Here is a 6,113-nt window from a genome sequence, read left to right as displayed (position 1 = left end):
TCCTCTAGGTGGCAGTCAGACTACAAGAAAAGAAGATCCAGTTACCTTGTAATCCTCTCAGGAGTGATTACAAGGTAACTGTATCTTCTTAAGTGCTGGCAACATTGTTTGTAAACCTCACAAATGAATGAGCACTGCTATTGGCTTATAGCAGTGCTCATTCATGGTTACAGGCATCTGATTGGTGATGGGAGTAATTACTCCCATTCATCAATCCCACCCAGAGATAAATTAAGCTGGTGCACGCGCATGTGCACGCACGGGGGCGCGCACCCGCGGGCGGGAGCGCGGGAGCGCGCGGGAGTGGGGCGCGCGGGAGCGCGCGTGTGCACGCGCGCGATCGTGTCCGCACAGCACAATAGCGGCAGGGGCGTTTATCAACGCCCCTGATCCGCTCATTAAGTCAATAGGGGCGTAGTTATGCGTCTGGGAAATCCGAAAGTGGTTAATGGACACTTTTAGCGACATCTGAGGGCATTATAGTGCGATCTCTAGTATTATTATTATTGTCTAATTGAGTGTTTATGGGTTTCTCTGATGTTTATAGATATGATTTTTTTCATACTTGTATGTGGCTTATTTTGGGCGCAGGATATTACCAATATTTAAACTATTGGTAATAACTACAATATCTACACCATTTCCCTTCTTCACACTAATCTCTTCTCCACATGCCTAACAGTATCCCCCCTCTCCTAACACTAACCTCCCTCTCCATGCCTAGCACTAATCTCCCCCCTCTCTATTCTACATTACTGCCTAACACTAACCCTGAAGGCTACAGGGACTAGAGGGGGAGGCAGAGTGGCATCATGGCAGAGGAGAGGGAGCCAGAGTGAGGACATAGTGCCACATAAATGTGTTATGGCACACAGGTTTGGAACCCCTGCTGCAGCTGAGCTCACAACCAATCCATTTGCTGTCCCTACCAGTAAATTAGTTTGTGTACTCCATAGCCCAATTAATAACTGATCCAAGTTATCTCTACTGCTATATGAGTGTGGCTGCACTGTAGCGGAACTCATTACTGTTGCGTATGCTCAACTACATGATAGCTGAGCAGATGGGCCCATAGCCGTAAATTAGCATTTCAGTCTATAGACTATCGAGTTGATACTGTCACCCTCACACCTCAACTTTTGGGGCATAACGTCTATTTAATCTGGGTGTATTAGGCCTTGTACAACTTTTTACAGTCCAAGGGGTAGGTGTCTGGCAGGAATTTTACAAGCACAATTGAACAAAGAAATTGTTGTATAAGAGTTGCAGTCATAGATAAGTATTTCTGGTTCAGCTATAACCACAACTGATGCCTATTTAAAGGAAGCTAGTAAGGTGTTATGAGAAAAAGCCTTTTGGAATATCAATAATAGTTGGGTAGCGAATAAATTAAAATATATTTTAGATGATAAGTTATTTCTGATGGTAAGTGTAACGTTTGCGGAATTGTTTTCGCGGTCAGCGCACAAGATGCGCACTGACACAGCGAAAACCCTCCACAAGCGTATAATTAGGTGAACCCAGGCTAGGTGCAATGCACCAGCAGAGGGCAATTCCCACCGGCAGATGGCGCTGTGGAGTGCAGACGAGCACAGCCTCTGCACGGCCACAGATGCCAGATGGGAATTGTAGAGATCTAAGACAATGCAGGGCTGAACAGCCCTTAAAGAGAAAGAGCACAGATACAGGATGAATGTGTGTCCACCAATCTAGTCGCCACCCAGCGACGGTGAACACACATCAGCAGAAACAAAAGCAAGAACGCAATCGCAGAGAATGGCGATTGCCAAGAGACACCAGACAGAAAAGGACAGAGCATGAAAGGAGCAAAGGCACAGCAAACAACAATGAGAAATAACGAAAACAAACGCTAGCTAAACGCAAACACCGCACTCATTCGCAACAGCGAACGCATTTACGGCGCGTTCTCCACACGAAAAGCGCAACAGAGACAAGCACGCCACCCTGACTAACCAATAACAGACAAACACGAAAAAGAGAGAACGTGAACGCTTGCTAATCGGTTACCTCACCGAGCCTACAGCAAGCGTTCGTATCAGACAAGACAGACAAACGGGAAACAGGAATATGAGAGATACGATCCACCGCTCTTCCGCCAGAGCGAGTGCGATCCGGGTTCAGGGACAGGATAGGAAAGATCCACTGCTCTTTCCGCCAGAGCGAGTGCGATTCGGGTTCAGGAACAGGATAGGAAAGATCCACTGCTCTTTCCGCCAGAGCGAGTGCGATCCGGGTTCAGGGACAGGATCACAGATCAGAAGGATCCACAGCCACTACCGCTAGGGGCTAGTGCGATCCAAGCAAGACAGACAGATGAGGTAGCCGGTAGCAACCGCTGCTCCAGCTATACTCCAAGAAAGCAGATCAGAAGGATCCACAGCCGCTACCGCTAGAGGCTAGTGTGATCCAAGCAAGACAGATGAACAGAAGGGGCTACCAGTAGCAACCGCTGCTCTGGTTAGCACCCCCAGACAGACAGAATGATTTCCTGTTGACCACCGCTGGCGACAGGACAATCACAGCAGAAAGGCAACACAGACAAAACAGATAAGCAAGCTAACTGCACTAGAGGAGCTGCCTAGTGCAGTCCACAGAATCACTTTAAGATAACTTTAACAATACAACAGGGAAGGCTGACACTCAAGGAGTGTTTCTCAGTAACAAACCATGAAAGGATGACCAGCAAAGGATTCTGGGAAAACATGGCTTTTATACTGCCAGCCTTCAAAGGAGGCGGCTAGGTGATTTGCATAACAAATGTATGCAAATTCCTCAGCAGCAGAGCAGGTCAGAAACTTGCAAAGGAAAGACAGGTCTCTCTTCCAGAGACCTGCAGCCCACAGACTAGAGGAATGGTCAAACAGCTGTCAGCCTGTGCAGCCAGCTGAGCGGATCATTACAGTAAGTCATCTGGGCAGGGGATTTATTAGGTGACATTCGCCAATTTCCACTTCTTCAGTTGTAATATTGACATCTAGTATAGCTATCCGTGCTGGAGTCAACCATGGGGCACTAATGAATGTAAGTAGTCTATTCTATAATTGCTTGGGCATAGGTAAAGTTGATTTTGGACTGACATAGATCATCATAAAAGGTGTAGAAATACTCTGCAATAATGGTGTAATTACTCAACTTCACACCATTCTTACCAGCTAAATCTAGTATTATGCTGGGTCCATTGTTCATGTATCCTAGAAGTTTAGCAGGTTAGTTCTCGTGGACAAACTAGGTTTTTCCATGGAAAAAAACTGTTGTTTTTTTTAGCTATTTCATGAAAAATAAAATACATTTTCACTGTAGGATAGACCAGTGCTCCTTCTTTGAAGCGTTGTTAACATCTGCTATACAATGTCTGCTATACCTGTATATTTAGCAGTGGTGCCGCAGGAGAATTGTCTATATACATGGGAGACATGCACTTCCTATCAGTGACTTTAGGGCATAGGTGCACTGGTACAAGGTGCCTAATACTTCCTCTAAGCCCCACATTGCACAGCAGTGAGTGTGAGTTGGGTGCTGGGTGGTGCCACAAGTAAAAAAATATTGGTAAATTACATTAATGCTATTTTAGTATGCACTTACCTACCACCCATTTTCACATGAACCCTCCCCTCCTAGTACCTAAAACTATAGTAACTCTCTTCCCCACCTAATGCCTAACACTAACACTCCCTCCCGCCAGTTTAGTTCCTAACACTAACCTTCCTCTCCCGCACCTAAACAACTGCAGAATACCTACATACATTATAGTACAATTAACATAAAAATGTAGGTAATCACAATTTAGAATGCTGTTTATATTGTACATATTTAATCACTGATTCTCATGCATGTTTGTACCCAGACTTAATATTTGTAACCCAATATTTCTAAAATTAATATTTCTAAACCAACAAACCAACTTCTGCTTAGATAGAATTCATTGAAAAGAAACTTGCTAGATTCTTAGTGAACCTACATAATAAAGCACACGTCACAATTGCTGCTCCTAAATATTACTCTCAGCTGCTGGCACAGCTGTACTGCACACGTTTGTGTTATCTAATTAAAGGTTTAGTCTTGCTAAAACATTTCCGCCTGATAGTATAAGACAAGGCTAACTGACAATAGAGGTAATCTCTAGTACTTCCTCCTGGGATGTTTCTCAGACAAGTCTACAAGGGACTTCCCTGGCCAGCCTTGATAATAGATATTGCAATAAGCTTTTTTTTTTTTTTTTTTTTTGTAAAAATAAATAATATAGCTTGGAGGAGGTCAGTTTATATGTGGTAAACATTCTGAAAATGACTTTGTTTTTTCTCTATTTAAAATCTTTCCCAGTGCATTATGGGATTTGTATTCCAATGACAAATGGCTATTATCTTACTTTCTTAGACTCCCGTAATTATAATTGTTATACAAGTAGACATGTTTGTTTAGTTACAATATTAGTTTTTATTTAGTTTTCGAGACCTGGACCATTTTTCTAAACATAATGATAATTCCAGAGAGCAGTATTTGCAATTACAGCATTTGGGATGCATTAAAAGGGAAATAAAAACTCGAGATGCGAGCATAATATTGCCCCTGTTTAACTCTCTAGTAAGGCCACATCTGGAATATGGAATTCAGTTCTGGGCACCACATTACAGGAAAGATATTGCAGTTTTAGAGCAGGTGCAGAGACGAGCTACAAAATTGATACGTGGGATGGAAGGTCTCGCTTACCAAGAAAGGTTAGATAAACTGGGTTTATTTAGTCTAGAAAAAAGACGCCTTAGAGGGGATCTAATTAATATGTATAAATACATCAGAGGGCAATATACTAGCTTGGTGGATGAGCTTTTTGTCCCTAGGCCTTCTCAAAGGACTAGAGGACATGATCTGCGCATGGAGGAAAAACGTTTTAGCCATTTATTTAGGAAAGGGTTCTTTACAGTAAGAGTGATTAAGATGTGGAATGCATTGCCACAGGAAGTAGTAATGGCAAACTCTATACCTGCATTTAAAGGGGGCTTAGATGCTTTCCTTGCGTTGAAAGACATCCATGGCTACAATCACTAGGTGATGCCTAATGATGTTGATCCAGGGATTTTATCTGATTGCCATCTGGAGTCGGGAAGGAATTTTTTTCCCTTTTGGGGCTAATTGGACCATGGCTTGTAAGGGTTTTTCGCCATCCTCTGGATCAACAGGGATATGTGAGGGAGCAGGCTGGTGTTGTACTTTGTTCTCTGGTTGAACTCGATGGACGTATGTCTTTTTTCAACCCAAATAACTATGTAGAATTTTCAAGTTACTCTCAGCAGGCTGGCTCTCAAAACGTCTCATGAATTATCTTCATGTTTTATCCTGTGATTTATCTCTCCATAGGCCCTATGCAATTGCATATTTGGCAAGTGATAAGTTGGCAGTAGCTCGATGCATATGCGAAACAGCAATTGCCATATTCAAATCATTTATCGCACAATCATGCGGTCGCAGTTGATAATGGCAACATGAATAAATTGAGCAAATTTCTATTGCTAGAATGTGGTTTCTGCATTATGCGATTCTGATTTCTGCATTTTTCCAGGCAATTTTATATGTCTATTATACATTGGCCTCGATTTATAAAAGCAGTGCGATAAAAAAAATCTGGGAGGGAAAATACCACACTTGGTATTTTCTCGGTCTGTGTGCTAATTCATAAAGATTTTCCCAGCTGCGTTTGAAGGTCGGTAAATTACCGCAGCCTATTGAGAGGTAGAGCATTGTGGAATATCTCTCTTTTGCCCTGCACAGATGACTCACACAGACGGCTCTCTGCACAGGTGACTCACACAGTCCGCTCTCTGCACAGATGACTCACACAGACTTTCCCTGCACAGATGACTCACACAGACTTCGGCTCCCTGCACAGACTTTTGGCTCCCTGCACTTTGCATTGTTAACACCTCACCAGAGGTGATGGTAACTTGTTAAGACCTCACCAGTGGTGTCGGTAACTATCATCAGGCTTACTGCTTGTTGAAGGCTTTATGAATTGACATTTGCTGACAGTTTACTGACATGTGTTGGAGGTAACTACAACCAGGTCTGTAATTTTCCTCACTGGTCGGTAATTTCAGTTT

Source organism: Hyperolius riggenbachi, chromosome 4, assembly GCF_040937935.1.
Source record: "Hyperolius riggenbachi isolate aHypRig1 chromosome 4, aHypRig1.pri, whole genome shotgun sequence".
NCBI classification, from domain to species: domain Eukaryota; kingdom Metazoa; phylum Chordata; class Amphibia; order Anura; family Hyperoliidae; genus Hyperolius; species Hyperolius riggenbachi.
The sequence above is the reverse complement of the archived record's forward strand: the minus strand, read 5'-3'. Positions refer to the sequence as shown.